This window comes from Pristiophorus japonicus, chromosome 4, assembly GCF_044704955.1.
Source record: "Pristiophorus japonicus isolate sPriJap1 chromosome 4, sPriJap1.hap1, whole genome shotgun sequence".
In the NCBI taxonomy this organism is placed as follows: Eukaryota; Metazoa; Chordata; class Chondrichthyes; family Pristiophoridae; genus Pristiophorus; species Pristiophorus japonicus.
In genome coordinates, this window is record NC_091980.1 from 7,201,378 (window position 1) to 7,223,031 (window position 21,654).

Consider the following 21,654-nt stretch of genomic DNA (forward strand, 5'->3'; position numbering starts at 1 on the left):
ACTCGGTGCAAGTTATGTCACAGGGCATGGAGCACAGGTGGTGATGGGTGAGTGGGACTCGGTGCGAGTTAGGATACGGGGCACAGGGGGCGATGGGTGAGTGGGACTTGGTGTGAGTTAGGACACGGGGCAGCGAGCACAGGGGGTGATGGGTGAGCGGGACTCGGTGCGAGTTAGGATACTGGGCAGCGAGCACAGTGGGTGATGGGTGAGCGGGACTGGGTGCGAGTTAGGACACGGGGCAGTGAGCACAGGGGGTGATGTGTGAGCAGGACTCGGTGCGAGTTAGGACACCGGGCAGCGAGCACATGGGGTGATGGGTGAGCAGGACTTGGTGCGAGTTAGGACACGGGGCAGCGAGCACGGGGGTGATGGGTGAGCGGGACTCGGTGCGAGTTAGGACACGGGGCAGCGAGCACAGTGGTGATGGGTGAGTGGGACTCGGTGTGAGTTAGGACACGGGTCAGCGAGCACAGGGGGTGATGGGTGAGCAGGACTCGGTGTGAGTTAGGACACGGGGCAGTGAGCACAGGGGGTGATGGGTGAGTGGGACTCGGTGTGAGTTAGGACACGGGGCAGTGAGCACAGGGGGTGATGGGTGAGAGGGACTTGGTGCGAGTTAGGACACGGGGCAGCGAGCACAGGGGGTGATGGGTGAGCGGGACTCGGTGCGAGTTAGGACACGGGGCAGCGAGCACAGGGGGTGATGGGTGAGCAGGACTCGGTGAGAGTTAGGACACGGGGCAGTGAGCACAGGAGGTGATGGGTGAGAGGGACTTGGTGCGAGTTAGGACACGGGGCAGCGAGCACAGGGGGTGATGGGTGAGCGGGACTTGGTGCGAGTTAGGACACGGAGCAGCGAGCACAGGGGGTGATATGTGAGCGGGACTTGGTGCGAGTTAGGAAATGGGGCAGTGAGCACAGTGGGTGATGGGTGAGCGGGACTCGGTGCGGGTTAGGACACGGGGCAGCGAGCACAGGGGGTGATGGGTGAGCGGGACTTGGTGCGAGTTAGGACACGGGGCAGCGAGCACAGGGGGTGATGGGTGAGCGGGACTCGGTGCGAGTTAGGACACGGGGCAGCGAGCACAGGGGGTGATGTGTGAGTGGGACTCGGTGCAAGTTATGTCACAGGGCATGGAGCACAGGTGGTGATGGGTGAGTGGGACTCGGTGCGAGTTAGGATACGGGGCACAGGGGGCGATGGGTGAGTGGGACTTGGTGTGAGTTAGGACACGGGGCAGCGAGCACAGGGGGTGATGGGTGAGCGGGACTCGGTGCGAGTTAGGATACTGGGCAGCGAGCACAGTGGGTGATGGGTGAGCGGGACTGGGTGCGAGTTAGGACACGGGGCAGTGAGCACAGGGGGTGATGTGTGAGCAGGACTCGGTGCGAGTTAGGACACCGGGCAGCGAGCACATGGGGTGATGGGTGAGCAGGACTTGGTGCGATTTAGGACACGGGGCAGCGAGCACGGGGGTGATGGGTGAGCGGGACTCGGTGCGAGTTAGGACACGGGGCAGCGAGCACAGTGGTGATGGGTGAGTGGGACTCGGTGTGAGTTAGGACACGGGGCAGCGAGCACAGGGGGTGATGGGTGAGCGGGACTCGGTGCGAGTTAGGACATGGGGCAGTGAGCACAGGGGGTGATGGGTGAGTGGGACTTGGTGCGAGTTAGGACACGGGGCACTGAGCACAGGGGGTGATGGGTGAGCGGGACTCGGTGCGAGTTAGGACACGGGGCAGCGAGCACAGGGGGTGATGGGTGAGTGGGACTCGGTGCGAGTTAGGACACGGGACAGCGAGCACAGTGGGTGATGGGTGAGTGGGACTCGGTGTGAGTTAGGACACGGGGCAGCGAACACAGGGGGTGATGGGTGAGCGGGACTCGGTGCGAGTTAGGACATGGGGCAGTGAGCACAGGGGGTGATGGGTGAGTGGGACTCGGTGCGAGTTAGGACACAAGGATTTCTACAGCGTTTTCACCACCGGACGTCCCAAAGTGCTTTACAGCCAATGAAGTACTTTTGGAGTGTAGTCACTGTTGTAATGTGGGAAACGCAGCAGCTAATTTGCACACAGCAAGCTCCCACACACAGCAATATGATAATGACCAGATAATCTGCTATTTTAGTGATGGATGAGGGATAAATATTGGCCCCAGGACACAGGGGATAACTCCCCTGCTCTTCTTAGAAATATCTGTTTAACGTCTCATCCGAAAAACGTCAACTCCGACAGTGCAGCACTCCCTCAGTACTGCCCCTCCGACAGTGCAGCACTCCCTCAGTACTGCCCCTCCGACAGTGCGGTGTTCCCTCAGTATTGCCCCTCCGACAGTGCAGCAGTCCCTCAGCACTGCCCCTCCGACAGTGCGGCGCTCCCTCAGTACTGCCCCTCCGACAGTGCGGCGCTCCCTCAGTACTGCCCCTCCGACAGTGCGGTGTTCCCTCAGTATTGCCCCTCCAACAGTGCAGCACTCCCTCAGTACTGCCCCTCCGACAGTGCGGCACTCCCTCAGCACTGCCCCTCCAACAGTGCAGCGCTCCCTCAGTACTGCCCCTCCAACAGTGCAGCGCTCCCTCAGTACTGCCCCTCCGACAGTGCAGCACTCCCTCAGTACTGCCCCTCCGACAGTGCAGCACTCCCTCATTACTGCCCCTCTGACAGTGAGGCACTCCCTCAGTACTGCCCCTCCAACAGTGCAGCACACCATCAGTAGTGCCCCTCATCCAGTGCGGCACTCCCTCAGTACTGCCCCTCCGACAGTGCAGCGCTCCCTCAGTACTGCCCCTCCGACAGTGCAACGCTCCCTCAGTACTGCCCCTCCGACAGTGCGGCGCTCCCTCAGTACTGCCCCTCCAACAGTGCGGCACTCCCTCAGTACTGCCCCTCCAACAGTGCGGCACTCCCTCAGTACTGTCCCTCCAACAGTGCAGCGCCCCCTCAGTACTGCCCCTCCGACAGTGCAGCGCCCCCTCAGTACTGCCCCTCCGACAGTGCAGCGCCCCCTCAGTACTGCCCCTCCGACAGTGCAGCGCCCCCTCAGTACTGCACTGGGAGTGTCGGCCTGGATTACGTGCTCGCGTCTCTGGAGCCGGGCTTGAATTTGCGGCAGGATATTTATTGCCTTCTGTCACGTGATTCTGCAAAACACACTCTCACGCAGAGACCTCTCCCCGGCAACCGGTGTGTCACACAGCAGCCAATCAGGATTGGCCGGTATCTAACGACCTCAATATCAATACACATTGTTGGTGTTTGGGTTTCTGGGATTCCGTGATGGCGCCATCTGTCAGCCGCTGGCAGCACTGCAGTTGGAGCCTCAACACACAAGAGGCTGATTTTATTCCCTCTCTGTGCAAATGGTCCCTAAATCTGGGCGTGTGCAAATGTAGCACCCCCTCAGCACGGTTACAGCTCAGGTGTGTACGCAGAATCTACCGCACAGAAACAGGTCGATCAAACCGATCGGTTTATGCTCCACACAAACCTCCTCCCACCTCCGAACATCTCGCCCCATCAGCATACCCCTCTGTTCCCTTCTCCCTCGTGTCTTTATCCAGCTTCCCCTGAAAGTGGAGAGGCATGCGTTCGAGGCCCAGCAGAGGCGAGGGCCCAGGGGCAGCACGGGCCCAGCCCACACTGTGCGATATGTGTGCTCACTGGGTCCGTGCAGCAGAGCTGGTCTCCAGTCGTCCTGGTTAACCCTTGCCACTGGACCAAGACCTCGCTCTGTCAAGCCCCGTGTGGTGGCTGGTGTGCAACGGTCACCCCGCGTTAAAAAAATCCACGCACAGCCATCTTCCACCCTTCAGGATGTAGCTCGGGATCCGGAATATTAGATCCTTCATTGAAACACCTGTGCACTCATTGAACTCATCCTTCTTTGGCGTGGAAGCAATTCATCCTCGATACGAGGGACCGCCTGAGAAGAAGAAATGTATCTCTGCTAATCGCCTCAACCCCTCCCTGTGGCAGCGAGTTCCACATTCTCACCGCTCTCTGGGTGAAAAAGTTTCTCCTGAATTCCCCATTGGATTTATTAGTGACTGTCTTATATTGATGGCCTCTAGTTTTGGTCTCACCCACAATGGAAATCTCTTCTCCATGTCCTACCCTGTCGAACGCCTTCCTAATTTTAAAGACCTCGATTGGGTCGGCCCTCAGCTTTCGCTTTCCTGCATGTGGGCCGTGTGCACACACTGCAGGGGCTACAATCCTCTGGCTTAGTGGATCAGGGCATTAATAGCTATCAAAATCTTGAAGATTTAGTAAATGAGGAAAACTGTTTCCAGTGTTGGAGGTTGGGAGGGGGGTTGGGTGGGGTGGGGGCGGCGGTAACCAGAGAACACAGATTTACGATAGTTGGAAAAAGAACCAGAGATGAACCTGTGGAATTCTCTACCGCAGAGAGTTGTTGAGGCCAGTTCGTTAGATATATTCAAGAGGGAGTTAGATGTGGCCCTTACGGCTAAAGGGATCAAGGGGTATGGAGAGAAAGCAGGAAAGGGGTACTGAGGGAATGATCAGCCATGATCTTATTGAATGGCGGTGCAGGCTCGAAGGGCCGAATGGCCTGCTCCTGCACCTAATTTCTATATTTCTATGAGACTTTTTTACGCAGCGAGTTGCTGTGATCTGGAATGCGCTGCCTGAAAGGACGGTGGGAGCAGATTCGACAGTAACTTTCAAACGAGGAATCGGATACGTACTTGAAAAGGACGAATTTGCAGGGCTGTGTGGAGAGGGACTAATCGAATGGCTCTTTCAGAGAGACAGCACAGACACGATTGGCCGAATGGCCTTCTTCAGTGCTTAGGCATTGTGACCGATTGTTTGAGGCAGGGCGCTTCTCCGACCTACCGTAATTCCACTTTCTGCTCCGTCATCTCTCTGTCTGCTGCGTATTCCAGCAGTGTGTGTGTATAGAGAGTGCACCAGCGTCCTCTACTGGCCACTGATGACTATTGCCAATTGCACAGCAGAACCAATTACCGTAAAATCCACACTATGGCGAGCACCTTCATATATAAGTCACCCACTCACTCTCATAAGGGCGTTACATGACCCACAAGGGCCAATAAAGCGTGTGATACGTTACCGAACCAGAGTTTTATAGGTTTAATCTCTAATCGTAGAACAGTACAGCAGAGGAGGGGGCCATTCGGCCCATCGTGCTTGTGCCAGCTCTTTGGTAAGAACGATCCAGTTAGTCCCACTCCCCCACCCCCCTGCTCTTTCCACATAGCCCTGAAAATTTCTCCCGTTCAACTATTTATCCATGTATAATCAGAAGCCAACCTTCAGGTGCATCAGCTGTGGCTCAGTGGGCAGCACACTCGCCTCTGAGTCAGAAGGTTGTGGGTTCAATTCCCACTCCAGGGACTAGAACACATAAATCCAGGACTGACACTCCCAGTGCAGTACCGAGGGAATGCTGCACTGTTGGAGGTGCTGTCTTTAGGATTAAACTGAGGCCCTGCCTTCCTTGAATAGTGCCATGAAATCTTTCACCTCCCAGCTGAATGTAAAAGATCCCATGGCCACTATTCAAAGAAGAGCAGGGGGAGGTGTCCTGGGGCCAATATTTGTCCCTCAATCAACATCACTAAAGACAGCTGATCTGGTCGTTTATGATATTGCTGTGTGTGGGAGCTTGCTGTGCACAAATTGGCTGCTGCGTTTCCCACATTATAACAGTGACTACGTTTCAAAAATACTTCATTGGCTGTGAAGCGTTTTGGAATGTCTGGTGCTCGTGAAAGACGCTATACGAATGCCAGTATTTCTCATCGCGCTGATGTCAGTCAATGGAGAGTAAAATTGGGGCGCGGTGTAAAATGGCCACTTGACCCGGTCCATCAGATTCACCCCCTGGGCGGGTTATAGTAGAATGACCCCTTACAATCCATGATTTAGATGAAATGAGTAAATACTTCGGAATGCACCCTTCAAATAGCTTCTGAACTCACTTGCCCTCTGAACCTCGACATCGATTCGTTGATACCACCAAGCGGACACACCCTACTGACGTCAACTTATAATGCATCACAGGACCTCTGACTTTAATCCTGGGCTCCCTCTTCTCTGTTACCCATTTACTACCAGGACAATATCTGTCCTAAATTTGCGGCGTAACCAGGCCTATGTAACTTGAACCTTCCTGTGACCATTTGCGGGTTTTGGCTGACACTCTGGACCCCAGCCTACCACGTCTTGTAATATGTATAGCTCCATCCAATGGACTTCTGTGGCATTGCAGCCAGCACTGTTTACAACAATAAATGGTACAGGTCAGCTGACTCGGCACTTACAGCACGTATGTGTTTGCCATGAAAATACAACACTTCTATTTCTACTTTCTTCTCCCTTTCTCTTTACCCCTCCTAGACCCCTCTCCTCTGTCATCTGGCTTACATTCATTTCTCCCCTCTCGAGCACTCTGCCCTCCCAAATCCCTACCCCGGACCCCCGCCAACCCTTCAGCATTCCTCAATATTCCCACTCTCCCACCACCATCCCAGGCTTGACTCACTCTTCTGGCCGACGGCTTCCCTCTGTACCTCTCTCAGTACTCTCATAGAAACGTAGAAAATAGGAGCAGGAGTAGGCCATTCGGCCCTTCGAGCCTGCACCACCATTCAATATGATCATGGCTGATCCTCCATCTCAACACCATATTCCCGCTTTTTCCAAAGGACTCATCGAGGCACTCGGTCGCTGCCTCCTTGGAGCAGCAACTCCAACCGACTCGATCATCTACGTCCCTCATAATCGAGGAAGACTTGCTTCCACTCCTAAAGTGAGTCCTTTGGTGGCTGAACAGTCCAATGCGAGAGCCACAGACCCTGTCACAGGTGGGACAGATAGTCGTCGGGGGGTGGGGGGGGTGGGACTGATTTGCCGCACGCTCCTTCCGCTGCCTGCGCTTGACCTCCTCACGCTCGCGGCGTTGAGACTCGAAGAGCTCAACGCCTTCCCGGAAGCACTTTCTCCACCTCGGGCGATCTCCCAGGTGTCGGTGGGGATGTTGCACTTTACCAGGGAGGCTTTGAGGGTGTCCTTGTAACGCTTCCACTGCCCGCCTTTAGCTCGTTTGCCGTGAAGGAACTCCGCATGGAGCAATTGTTTAGGGTGCCTCATGTCTGGCATGCGTGCCCAGCAAAGCGGATCGAGTGTGGTCAGTGTTTCAATGCTGGGGATGATAGACTCCAGCCTACTCTCTCGCTGACCATCCTGCCCACCAAGCCCTCTGGGGGAAAATCTCCTCCCCGTCCAACTCATGTCCTCCACCCCCCCACCCTCAGCGCTGACCCTGGCAGCTCTGCCACTGGCTCAGCCATCACCAACCTCTCCACATCTCCCTCCAGAATGTCTGTCCGCTTGTCGTCCATGAGCTTATTGTCATCATCATAGACAGTCCCTTGGAATCGAGGAAGACTTGCTTCCACTCTTAACATGAGTTCTCAGGTGGCTGAACAGTCCAATATGAGAACCACAGTCCCTGTCACAGGTGGGACAGACAGTGGTTGAGGGAAGGGGAGGGTGGGACTGGTTTGCCGCACGCTCCTTCCGCTGCCTGCTCTTGGTTTCTGCATGCTCTCGGCGACGAGACTCGAGGTGTTCAGCTGCACTTCCTCCACTTAGGGCGGTCTTTGGCCAGGGTCTCCCAGGTGTCGGTGGGGATGTTGCATTTTATCAGGGAGGCTTTGAGGGTGTCCTTGTAACGTTTCCTCTGCCCACCTTTGGATCGTTTGCAGTGAAGGAGTTCTGAGTAGAGCGCTTGCTTTGGGAGTCTCGTGTCGGGCATGCGGACGATGTGACCTGTCCAGCAGAGCTGATCGAATGTGGTCAGTGCTTCGATGCTGGGGATGTTGGCCTGTTCGAGGACGCTAACGTTGGTGCGTCTGTCCTCCCGGGAGATTTGTCGGATCTTGTGGAGGCACCGTTGGTGGTATTTCTCCAGCGACTTGAGGTGTCTGCTGTACATGGTCCATGTTTCTGAGCCATACAGTAACAGGCATTGACGACGAGATCCAACACCGCCTCCAGTGCGCCAGTGCAGCCTTCGGCCGCCTGAAGAAAAGAGTGTTTGAAGACCAGGCCCTCAAAACTGCCACCAAGCTCACGGTCTACAGGGCTTATTGTGGATGATTGCACTAACCTCATGGTCTTGATGGAAACCTGGCTGAGGGTCGCTGAGGCTTCTCCCTATGTGAAGTCTCCTGGGCAGGGTATACCTTTGACCAGTTGCATCGCCCAGACCACCATGGTGGCAGCATGGCGCCTGTCAGCAAATCACACCTTGGTCTGTCCCCCTCCTCCTCCGGCACTTTCTCCTCCTTTGAGCATCTCACCTTGGTGCATCCATTTCGCCTCTCCTTTAAAATCCTCGTTCTCTACCGCCCACCCGTGTACCACGCCAACTTTCTTACCGAGATATCCTCACTGCTTTCCTCCCTCAGCCTCCGCGCCGAGCGAATTCTCATCCTCGGTGACTTCAACCTCCATCTCAACTCATCATGCTCTCTTTCTCCTCCAGCTTCATCGCCCTCCTATCGTCCCTTAATCACTCCCTCCATATAGGCTACCTCAGCCTATTCACAGCCGCTCCCCCCCCCCACAACCTTGCTGTAAGAGAAATTTGGCATTAGGGGTACCAGCGGGATAAGGGTTAAAGTGCTGGTTCCTGCACCGACCCGTAAGGAGGTAAAAGGCCTCTCTTCGGCCTTGTACCAAGGCTCCAGAAGTTATCAATTCAATAATATTCCGACAGGATACGATGTGAGAACCTAAACAGACATTGATAAGACCTTGCGAAGAGGCTCGAGGCGGACTCACAGGCACCAAGGAAATGTATAACAAATTCCAACCGAATTATACCATTCTGGGAACGGTCTAAGATGGTCACGAGATCATGGCCTGTCAGTCAGAGCTCATGACCTGTCAATCCAGAGTAGTACTGATAAGGTAGTTCAATTAGAAATCTAGGGAGGTCTTGTCCAGGAACAGAGGGGTTTTGAAATGTATAAGAGTTGTATGATTGTGCTGTTCGGGGAGCATCTCCACTCACAGGCGACTGTGATAAGAGGTGTCATACAATCGTTATACTTTGCCATCCGTCTCTGTCTGCTAACTTCGAGAATTGCTACGTGGGCCCGCTCGTGGGAAAAGAAGCCTTCCCTCTCTCCCCCAACACTTGCCATCTCTCAGTGGCTCAGCTATTCCCATCATATCAATCGCAGAGAAGGACAACGCTGATCACATCCTTGTCTCGCTCTCCACCACATCCCCCTTCACACTCCCAAGCCCACTTCCTTCTTTGTCTGTCCCTGGAAAAAACTGTTGCCCCAAGTCATTTACAACTGCACTTTCAAATTCCCAACTTTCTATAACCCTCCATTCAACATAATATTTCTGCTTCTGCTCAATCACAATCACCTCCACCTTAGATGCCCTTGTCCCCATTAAACCCATACTTTCTCTCATCCCGGTCATTCCCCTGGCATGGCCCCATCTCGCTCCCGAATGTACAAGGGACGCAGACTTGAATGTTTATGGTGGACAAATGGTTTAGCAATTCACCGCCAGATCTGCTGGACCACATAAATCACTACTATGTAGTATCAGCTGTGGCTCAGTGGGGAGCGCTCTCGCCTCTGGGTCAGAAAGTTGTGGGTTCAAGTCCCACTCCAGAGCCTTGAGCTCAAAAATCTAGACTAACACTCCAGTGCAGTGCTGAGGGAGTGCTGCACTGTCGGAGGAGCAGTACTGAGGGAGCACTACTCTGTCGGAGGGGCAGTACTGAGGGAGTGTTGCAATGTCAGAGGGTCAGTACTGAGGGAGCGCCACACTGTCGGAGGATCAGTACTGAGGGAGCGCCGCACTGTCGGAGGGGCATTACTGAGGGAGTGCTGCACTGTCGGAGGATCAGTACTGAGGGAGCGCCGCACTGTCGGAGGGTCAGTACTGAGGAAGCACTACACTATCGGAGGGGCAGTACTGAGGGAGCACTAAACTGTCGGAAGGGGCAGTACTGAGGGAGTACTACACTGTCGGAGGGGCAGTACTGATGGAGTGCTGCAATGTCGGAGGGTCAGTACTGAGGGAGCACCGCACTGTCGGAGGGTCAGTACTGAAGGAGTGCTGCACTGTCAGAGGGGCAGTACTGAGGGAGCGCCGCACTGTCGGAGGGTCAGTACTGAAGGAGTACTGCACTGTCAGAGGGGCAGTACTGAGGGAGCGCCGCACTGTCGGAGGGTCAGTACTGAAGGAGTGCTGCACTGTCAGAGGGGCAGTACTGAGGAAGCGCCACACTATCGGAGGTGCCGTCTTTTGGATGAGATGTTAAACTGCTCTCTCAGGTGGATGTAAAAGATCCCGTGGCCACTATTTTAAAGAAGAGCAGGGGAGTTCTCCCCAAGTGTCCTGGCCAATATTTATCCCTCAAATCAACATAACAAAAAACAGATGATCTGGTCATTATCATATTGCTGTTTGTGGGAGCTTGCTGTGCGCAAATTGCCTGCCACGTTTCCCACATTACAACAGTGACCACACTGCAAAACAAAAGTACTTCATTGGGTATAAAGAGCTTTTGGATGTCCAATGGTCATGAAAGGCGCTATATAAATGCAAGTCTTTCTTTATCAGGTCCTGCTCTCCTCTGCCGAAATGGCTCACTATTCTGGGATAATCCAGGAATGGAAAGATTACCCCTGGTTTCTCTTCTTCACAACAAATCATCTTCTTAATCCCCTCTTCCCTGTCTCCTGCACCCTCACCTCCAACATGTATGAGCAGTTGGTGGACTTCTTTGTCACTAAGATTCAGACGATCAATTAAGCTGCCTCCGTCACTTCCGTTCCTTCCCCCTAGCCCACCAGGACAAATGCCCTCTGCGGTTTCCCCGGGCCCTAACTTTCTTAGTTTCTCTCCGATCTTCCCTCATGTTATTTCAGAGCTCATATTGTCCGAGACCCACCTCCTGCTCACTCAACCCCATTCCCACCAAACTGCTGACCACCCAAATGTCCTTCCTGGCCCCCCCCCCATGTTAGCGATCTATCTTTGTAAACCAGTTCCTTTCATATTTACCGTCTTCATCTCTCATCAAAAATCCCACCCTTGCGCTTCTGTCCTTGCAAACTACCATCCCATCTTCAACCTCTCCAATGTCCTCAAACATGCTGTTCGCTCCCCATCTTGCCTGGAACTCCATGTTGGAATCCCTCCTGTCCAATTCCTGTCCCTGCCACAGCACGGAAGCAGTTGTTATCAAAGTCACAGATGACATCCTATGTGACTGCGACAAAGGTAAGCTCTCCTTCCTCATTCTTTTCAACCTGTTTTGGTTGCCTTTGACACAGTTTGACCACTCCATCCTCCTCCAACGCCTCTCCACCGTCGGCCAGCTGGGTGGGACTGCACTCGCCTGGTTCCATTCTTATCCCTCTAACCGTAGCCAGAGAATCACCTGCAATGGCTTCTCTTCCCACCCCCCGCATCGTTACCTATGGCCCTTGGCCCCTCCTATTTCTCATCTATATGCTGCCCCTTGGTGACTTCATCCGGAAACACGGGGGTCAGTTTCCGCACGTACGCTGATGACATCCAGCTCCACTTCATCGCCACCTCAATCGGCCCCTCCACGCTCTCTGATTTGTCACATTGCCTGTCCATCACCCAGTACTGGATGAGCAGAAACGTCCTCCAATTAAATATTGGGAAGACCAAAGCCATTGACTTGTGTCGCACCACAAGCTGTTCCCCAACCAACGACACCATCCCTCTCCCTGTCTGAGGCTGAGCCAGACTGTTCTCAACCGCTCCATCGCCAACACTGCTTCCCTAACATCGCCTGACTCCACATACCTCAATTCCTCAGCTACTGAAGATCTTCTCCGTGCCTTTGTTACCTCCAGAATGGACTATTCCAACATTCTCTTGGTGCTATATCAATGCAAGTTGTTGTTAATCAAGGACAGGCAGCAGAGGCTGTTAAAAACAAGTTGACAAATTTGAAGATTTTATTCTGGAAGAACATAAGAAATAGGAGCAGGAGTCAGCCATTCGGCCCCTCGAGCCTGCTCCGCCATGCAATAAGATCATGGCTGATCTTCGACCTCAACTCCATTTTCCCACCCGATCTCCATATCCCTTGATTCCCTTAATATCCAAAAATCTATTGATCTCTGTCTTGAACATGCTCAATGATTCAGCATCCACAAGCCTCTGGGGTAGAGAATTCCAAAGACTCACAGCCCTCTGGGTGAAGACATTTCTTCTTAGAGCTGGTAGGATGAGGAGAGGCAATATAAATGGTACAATTTTAAAGCGGGTGAAGGAACAGGGATACCTGCCTGCATCCTGTCATGTATCTCACATTACTGTATATAACTGTATCTTACCATGCTGTACATGACTGTAACTGGATATGACCTGTAACAATAAGCATACCTTACCACTTGCAGGAGACGCTCCATTCCTGTCCCACTGAGGTATGTAAAGGGAGGTCTCGGGCAAGTACGGCACTGGAATTAGCTGGAATTAAAGGTGCAGGTCCTGAGTGACCTTGACTTCAGCATGTGTCTTGTGTAGGTCAGTACATTAGAGTCAGGACTTAACACATACGTACGTACACAGGTCTTTGACAGTGGCAGGACAAGAAGTAACTGGTTGGAACAAATGTAGTGAATGCCGGGCAGATGGATTTGCAGAGGCCATTTGATAAAGAGCCTTTTCCAAGGGACCTGTATCAAAAATTCAAACGTATCGTACTGTCCCTCGCTGCTTAAAGCAGGCATGTTAGTGTCAAGATGATTTGCCCGTTAGATCTGGGAACTGGTGTACTTAAAACATCTTTAAAGATTACTTTACAGACAGGGAGTCAATAAGCAGATGAACATGAGATACAGGAGCAGGAGTAGGCCACCGGCCCTTCGAGCCTGCTCCGCCATTTAATACGATCATGGCTGATCTGATCATGGGCTCAGCTCCACTTCCCCGCCCGCTTCCCATAACCCTTTACTCCCTTATCGCTCAAAAATCTGTCCCTCTCTGCCTTAAATATATTCAATGTCCCAGCCTCCACAGCTCTATGGGGCAGAGAATTCCACAGATTCATGACCCTCTGAGAGAAAAAATTTCTCATCTCAGTTTAAAATGGGCGGCCCCTTACTCTGAGACTATGTCCCCTAGTTTTAGTTTCCCCAATGAGTGGAAATATCCTCTCTGCATCCACCTTGTCGAACCCCCTCATTATCTTATATTTTTCAACAAGATCACCTCTCATTCTTCTGAACTCCAATGTGTACAGGCCCAAACTACTCAACCTTTCCTCATAAGACAATCCGCTCATATCCAGAAGCAACCTAGTGAACCTTCTCTGAACAGCCTCCTATGCAAGTAAATCCTTCCTTAAATAAGGAGACCAAAACTGCACACAATATTCTAGGTGTGGCCTCACCAATACCCTGTACAGTTGTAGCAGGACTTCTCTGCTTTTATACTCTATCCCCCTTGCAATAAAGGCCAAGATTCCATTTGCCTTCCTGATCACTTACTTTACCTGCATACTAACTTTTTGTGTTTCATGCACAATGACCCCCAGGTCCCGCTGTACTGCAGCATTTTGCAATTTTTCTCCATTTAAATTATAATTTGCCTATCTATTTTTTTCTGCCAAAATGAATAACCTCACATTTTCCCACATTATACTCCATCTGCCAAATTTTTGCCCACTCACTTAGCCTGTCTATGTCCCTTTGCAGATTTTTTGTGTCCTCCTCACAACTTGCTTTCCCATCTTTGTATCGTCAGCAAACTTGGCTACATTACACTCGGTCCCTTCATCCAAGTCATTAATATACATTGTAAATAGTTGAGACCCCAACACCAATCCCTGCGGCAACTCACTGGTTACTGTTTACCAACCGGAAAATGACCCACTTATCCCGACTCTCTGTTCTCTGTCAGCATAGATTTATGAAAGGCAAATCATGCTTGACGAATCTTCTGGAATTTTTTGAGGATGTAACTAGCGGAGTGGACAAGGGAGAACCAGTGGATGTGGTGTATTTGGACTTTCAAAAGGCTTTTGACAAGATCCCGCACAAGAGATAGGTGCGCAAAATTAAAGCACATGGTATTGGAGGTAATGTACTGACGTGGATAGAGAACTGGTTGGCAGACAGGAAGCAGAGAGTCGGGATAAACGGATCCTTTTCAGAATGGCAGGCAGTGACTAGTGGAGTGCTGCAGGACTCAGTGCTGGGACCCCAGCTCTTTACAATATACATTAACGATTTAGATGAAGGAATTGAGTGTAATATCTCCAAGTTTGCAGATTACACTAAACTGGGTGGCGGTGTGAGCTGTGAGGAGGATGCTAAGAGACTGCAGGCTGACTTGGACAGATTAGTGAGTGGGCAAATGGCAGATGCAGTATAATGTGGATAAATGTGAGGTTATCCATTTTGGGGGCAAAAACACGAAAGCAGAATATTATCTGAATGGCGGCAGATTAGGAAAAGGGGAGGTGCAACGAGACCTGGGTGTCATGGTTCATCAGTCATTGAAAGTTGGCATGCAGGTATAGCAGGCGGTGAAGAAGGCAAATGGTATATTGGCCTTCATAGCTAGGGGATTTGAGTATAAGTATAAGAGCAGGGAGGTCTTACTGCAGTTGTACAGGGCCTTAGAGAGGCCTCACCTGGAATATTGTGTTCAGTTTTGGTTTCCTAATCTGAGGAAGGACGTTCTTGCTATTGAGGGAGTGAAGCGAAGGTTCACCAGACTGATTCCAGGGATGGCTGGACTGTCATATGAGAAGAGACTGGATCAACAGGGCCTTTATTCACTGGAGTTTAAAAGGATGAGAGGGGATCTCATAGAAATATATAAGATTCTGACAGGACTGGACAGGTTAGATGCGGCAAGAATGTTCCCGATGTTGCGGAAGTCCAGAACCAGGGGACATAGTCTTAGGATAAGAGGTAGACCATTTAGGACTGAGATCAGGAGAAACTTCTTCCCTCAGAGAGTTGTTAACCTGTGGAATTCCCTGCCACAGAGAGTTGTTGATGCGAGTTCATTGGATATATTCAAGAGGGAGTTAGATATTGCCCTTATAGCTAAGGGGATCAAAGGGTATGGAGAGAAAGCAGGAAAGGGGTACTGAGGGAATGATCAGCCATGATCTTACTGAATGGCAGTGCAGGCTCGAAGGGCCAAATGGCCTACTCCTGCACCTATTTTCTATGTTTCTGTTAGTTAGCCAATCCGCTATCCATGTGAATATATTACCCACAACCCCATGAACTTTTATCTTGTGCAGTAACCTTTTATGTGGCACCTTATCGAATGCCTTCTGGAAATCCAAATACACCACATCCACTGGTTTCCCCCTTATCCACCCTGTTCGTTACATCCTCAAAGAACTCCAGCAAATTTGTCAAACATGATTTCCCTTTCATAAAACCATGCTGACTCTGCTTGATTGAATCATAGTTTTCCAAATGTCCTGCTACTGCTTCCTTAATAATGTACTCCAGCATTTTCCCAACCACAGATGTGAGGCTAACTGGCCTATAGTTTCCTGCTTTTTGTCTGCCTCTTTTTTTTAAATAGGGGCCTTACATTTGCGGTTTTCAAATCCGCTGGGACCGCAAGGGTTCTTGAGTTCCAGAGGCGTGGGGGTGTGACTGAAGGCTGCACTTTCTGACTTTTTGTTAATGGTGCACAGTTGATGGAAAGTTCAGGCGGTTTCAATCAGCTGTTAGCACTGTTCACTGAGTCAGAAGGTCGTGGGTTCAAGTCCCGCTCCAGAGACTCGAGCACAAAAATCTAGGTTAACACTCCCAGTGCAATACTACGGGAGTGCCGCACTGTCGGAGGGGCAGTACTGAGGGAGTGCTGCACTGTCGGAGGGGCAATACTGAGGGAGCGCCGCAATGTCGGAGGGGCAGTACTGAGGGGGTGCTGCACTGTCGGAGGGGCAATACTGGGGGAGTGCCGCACTGTCGGAGGGGCAGTACTGAGCGAGTGCTGCACTGTCGGAGGGGCAGTACTGAGGGAGTGCCGAACTGTCGGAGGGGCAGTACTGAGGGGGTGCTGCACTGTCGGAGGGGCAATACTGAGGGAGCGCCGCACTGTCGGAGGGGCAGTACTGAGGGAGCGCTGCAGTCGGGACATGCTGTCTTTCGGATGGAACATTAAACCGAGGCCACGTCTGCTTTCTCAGTTGGTTGTAAAAGATCCCATGGCACAAATGCGAAGAGCAGAGGAGTTATCCCAGGTGTCCTGGCAAATATTTATTCCTTGATCAGCTGTGTGTCCATTTGGTGAGACGTTTCCTACAACAGAGACTACACTTCAAAAGTATTTCGTTGACTGTAAAGGGCTTTGGTACATCCTGAGGTTGTGAAATGCGCTATAGAAATGCAACTTCTTTCTGTTAACTATGGGGGGGCAATGGAGACTTGGAACAGCTTCAATCTGCTGATGCGTTTAATGCGAGATCAGGTCAACTCCTGCTTCAATAGAACTCCTTAACCGCACAAAATTGCCAGCATGTTTAATAAATTTTAAGCAGCCTTTGTAATTGACGCTATGCCAATGGCAAACTGTTAGAGGCGGCTTCCCGCAATAAGTACGGAGGATGTAAAAAAACCTTATATTTATATAGCGCCTTTCACAACCTCGAAAGACCGTCTACAGCCAATTAGGTACTTTTGAAGTGTAGTTCTTGGTGTAATGTGGGAAAAGCGGCAGCCAATTTATGAACAAGCTCCCACAAACAGCAACGTGGTAATGACCAGATGTTTTAGTTATATTGATTTGAGGGATAAATATTGGTCCCAGGGGGAACTCCCCTGCTCCTCTTCGAAATAGTGCCAAGGGACCTTTAACATCCATCCAAGAGAGCAGATAGGGCCTCAGTTTAACGTCTCATCTGAAAGATGGCACCTCCAATAGTGCAGTGTTCCCTCAGTACTGTCCCTCCGACGGTGCGGCGCTCCCTCAGTACTGCCCCTCCGACAGTGCGGCGCTCCCTCAGTACTGCCCCTCCGACAGTGCGGCGCTCCCTCAGTACTGCCCCTCTGACAGTGCGGCGCTCCCTCAGTACTGCGCCTCCGACAGTGCAGTGTTCCCTCAGTACTGTCCCTCCGACAGTGCGGCGCTCCCTCAGTACTGACCCTCCGACAGTGCAGTGCTCCCTCAGTACTGTCCCTCCGACAGTGCGGCGCTCCCTCAGTACTACCCCTCCGACAGTACGGCACTCCATCAGCACTGCCCCTCCGACAGTGCGGCACTCCCTCAGTACTGCCCCTCCGACAGTGCGGCGTTCCCTCTGTACTGCCCCTCCGACAGTGCGGCGTTCCCTCTGTACTGCCCCTCCGACAGTGCGGCGCTCCCTCAGTACTGCCCCTCCGACAGTGCAGTGCTCCCTCAGTACTGCCCCTCCGACAGTGCGGCGCTCCCTCAGTACTGCCCCTCCGACAGTGCAGTGCTCCCTCAGTACTGCGCCTCCGACAGTGCAGTGCTCCCTCAGTACTGTCCCTCCGACAGTACGGCACTCCATCAGCACTGCACTGGAATGCCAGCCTAGATTTATGTGCCGAAGTCTCCGAGTGGACTTGAACTCACAACCTTCTCAGTCGAGTGTGCTACCCACTGAGCTACAGCTGGCAGCAATGCCTTCAGCTGCCTTGGCACCATGCTCTGGAATTCGCTCCCTGAATACGGTATCAGGTTAAAGTTTCTTAAAAGATTTGTCACTCGCATTACCTTTTGAAGTGTAATGAAAATAAGGCTGTTGAAAATGCATAAGGAACCTGGCTATATTGGTGGTGAAAGTTACGCTAAACCTGTCCTATGAAATAAACATAGTGAGTGAGGAAGTATTAAGGGGTTTAGCAGCTTTGAAAGTCGATAAATCCCCAGGCTCAGATGAAATGTACCCCAGGCCATTAAGAGAAGCAAAAGAGGAAATCGCAGAGGCTCTGACCGTCATTTTCCAGTCCTCTCTGGCTACAGACATGGTGCTAGAGGACTAACATTGTAGTTTTGTTTGAAGGGAGAAAGGGATAGACTGAATAAGTACAGGCCAGTCAGCCTAAACTCAGTGGTGGGAAAATTATTGGAAAAAATTCTGAGGGACAGTACAAATCATTTCGAAAGACATGGATTAATCAAGGACAGTCAGCGTGGATTTGTTAAGGGGATGTCGTGTCTGACTAACTTGATTGAATTTTTTGAGGTAACAAGGAAGGTCAATGGGGGTAGTGTGTTTGATGTAGTGTATATGGATTTTATCAAGGCTTTTGATGAGGTCTCACATTGCACTGAAGTAAAAGCCCATGGGATCCAGGGCAAAGTGGCAAGTTGGATCCAAAATTGGCTCAGAGGCAGGAAACAAAGGGTAATGGTTGATGGATGTTTTGTGACGGGAAGGATGTTTCCAGTGGGGTTTCACAGGGCTCAGTGCTAGGTCCCTTGCTTTTTGTGGTATACATCAATGATCTAGACTTGAATATTGGGGGTATGATTAAAAAGTTTGCAGATGATACAAAAATCGGCTGTGTGGTGGATAATGAAGAAGAAAGCTGTAGACTGCAGGAAGCTATCAATGAACTGGTCAGGTGGGTACAACAGTGGCAAATGACATTCAATCCGGAGAAGTGTGAGGCTAATGCATTTGGGGAGGGCTAACAAAGCAAAGGAATACACATTAAATGGTAGGACACTAATAAGTGTAGAGGAACAAAGGGACTTTGGACTGCAAGTCCACAGATCCCTGAAGGTAGCAGGCCAGGTAGATGAAGTGGTTAAGAAAGCATATAGCCAGGTTCCCTTTGCATTTTCAACAGCCTTATCTACATAACACTCGTTACACTTCAAAAGACAATGTGAGTGACAAAACCTTTATTTATGTAACACTTCTCTAACGTAGTAAAACATCCCAAGGAGCTTTGCAGGAGCATTATCAAACAAACTTGCCTTTATTAGCCGAGGCATAGAATACAAGAGTAGGGAGGTTATGCTTGAACTGCATAAAACACTGGTTAGGCCACAGCTAGAGTACTGCGTGCAGTTCTGGTTACATTACAGGAAAGATGTGATTGCACTGGAGAGATTTACGGGAATGTTGCCTGGACTGGAGAATTTTAGCTATGAGGAAACATTGGATATGCTGGGTTTGTTTTCTTTGGAACATAGGAGGCTGAGGGGAGACCTTGCTAAGGTGTATAAAATTCTGAGGGGCCGCGATAGTGGATAGAAAAGACCTATTTCCCTTAGCAGAGGGGTCAACAGTCAGGGGGCATAGATTTAAAGTAATTGGTAGGTTTAAAAGGGAAAATTTCTTCACCCAGAGTGCTGGGGGGTTGGAACTCACTGCCCGAAAGGATGGTAGAGGCAGAAACCCTCACACTTAAAATAGTGCTTGGATGTGCGCTTGTATAGCCCTAACCTACGAAGCTACAGATCTAAAGCTCCTTCCGTGCTGTAAATTTCTATGATGAAGAGCTGGAAAGTGGAATTAGGCTGGATAGCTCTTTACGGCTGGCATGGACACGGACACGGAGGGCCGAAATGGCCTCCTTCCTTGCTGTAAATTTCTATATTAACCTTTATAAAACATTAGTTAGGTCTCAGTTGGAGTATTGCGTCCCAATTCTGGGCGCCACACTTTAGGAAGAATGTCAAGGCCTTAGAGAGAGCGCAGAAGAGATTTACGACAATGGTACCAGGGAATGGGGGACATCAGTTATGAGAAACTGGAGAAGCTGAGGTTGTTCTCGTTAGAGCAGAGATGGTTAAGAGATTTAATAGGTGTTCAAAATCAATAAGAGCTTTGATAAGAGCAAATAAGAAGGAGCTGTTTCCAGTGGCACAAGGTTTGGTAACCAGAGGACACAGATTTAAGGTAACTGGCAAAACAACCAGATGGGAGATGCGATTTTTTTTTTTTTTACAGCGAGTTGTGATCTGGAATGCACTGCCTGAAAAGGACAGTGGATGTAGTCTCAATAGCAACTTTCATAGGGGAATTGGATAAATACTTGAAAACGGAAAAATAGCAGGGGAGCGGCACTAATTCGATATTTTTTCACAGGCACGATGGGCTGAATGGCCTCCTGCGCTGTAAAGATTCTATGAGGTAAACAGGCTATTCTGCACCAGCACTGTCTCAAATATCTGAGATAAATGACCCGCTGTTTTTGGTGGAGCTGGTTATGACACCAAGAGCTCACCTTCAAATTGTGGCACAGTATCTTAACATCCACCCGAGTCACTGGAACACACCTACATGGGCTGGATTGTTTGGGAGAACACAATTTAATCGATCAGTGGGGTTGCTCTCCTAGCCCAGCTTCACCATTTATTCCAACATGGGAAGACAGGTAGAGGCCATTCAGTCCCTCAAACCTGCTCTACCATGCAATCAGATCACGTATGAACTTTTGACATTCTCTGCCCCATAGTGCTGTGGATGCTCAGACGTTGAGTATATTCAAGGCTGAAATCAAGTGATATCATGGAAAAGTGTAGTTGAGGTTGAAGATCAGTCATGATCTTGTTGAATGCCGGAGCAGGCTCGAGGGGCCGAATGGCCTACTCCTATTTCTTACGTTCTTATTAGGTCCTTCATTGAAACACCTGTGAACTCATCCCTTTTTGGCGTAGAAGGCATCCTTGTTTTGAGCGAATGCATGACAATGATGATGACCAAACCTAAACTGATTGAAAGATCCAGGTGAAGGGCCCAGGGAGAATACACACATCACTACCTGAAAGTGCAGTGGAATCAAGATTCCAAAAGGACATGCATGTGCTTGGAAGAGGGCTAATTTGTAGGGTTATGGGGAAGAAAACAAGGGAGTGAGACTAACTGGGACAGCTCTTTCAGAGTCCCATATTGTTTGGCCGATACATGACCCCAGTTCCACACCAATGTAGCTCAACTCTCAACAACCCTCAGTACAGTGACCTCAAATGCCACTCAAGTCATATTAAACAGATGACCCATCACCATCTTCTCCTCAGGGCACCGAGGGATGGGTAATAAATGCCAGCTTTTCATCTAGAGAATGACTGGGGAAGTATTTCTGGTGATGTTGGCAACATTTATTGCCCATGCCTTGAGAAGATGGTGATGAAGGTGCTCCTACGATGGTATTGAGCTAATTCGAGCATATTGACCCAGCGAGAGGAAAGGACCGGCCGATATACGTCCGGGTCGCGGGCGGGGGAGGCGGGTTTTGTTGATGGTGTTGCTACAGCATTGCCGCTCTCGTCCTTCTCTGAAGTGGTCACAGACGAGGGAGGTGGCGTTGAAGCAATCTTAAGCCGCTGACTAGATGCCAGCCAGGAAGCACGAGCACCCCCTCGTACAAATCCCCATTAACCCCTCCCCAACTAAACCCCTCGCTCAACATCTGGGAATCAATTGCAGAGGGTAATCAAACCAAGAGCACTCCCCACTCCTGCGCTCGAGACACACCAGGTCGTTCGAAGCGGTTTGTACCTGACCAAGGGTCCCCGTCAGCCCGCGCGGGGGTTGCTAGACGGACAAGGATAGTAGGAAACGTGTTCTTTTCTGCAGGGGGAACGATACCCGCAGCACTCAGCAGCCGGAGTGTAACT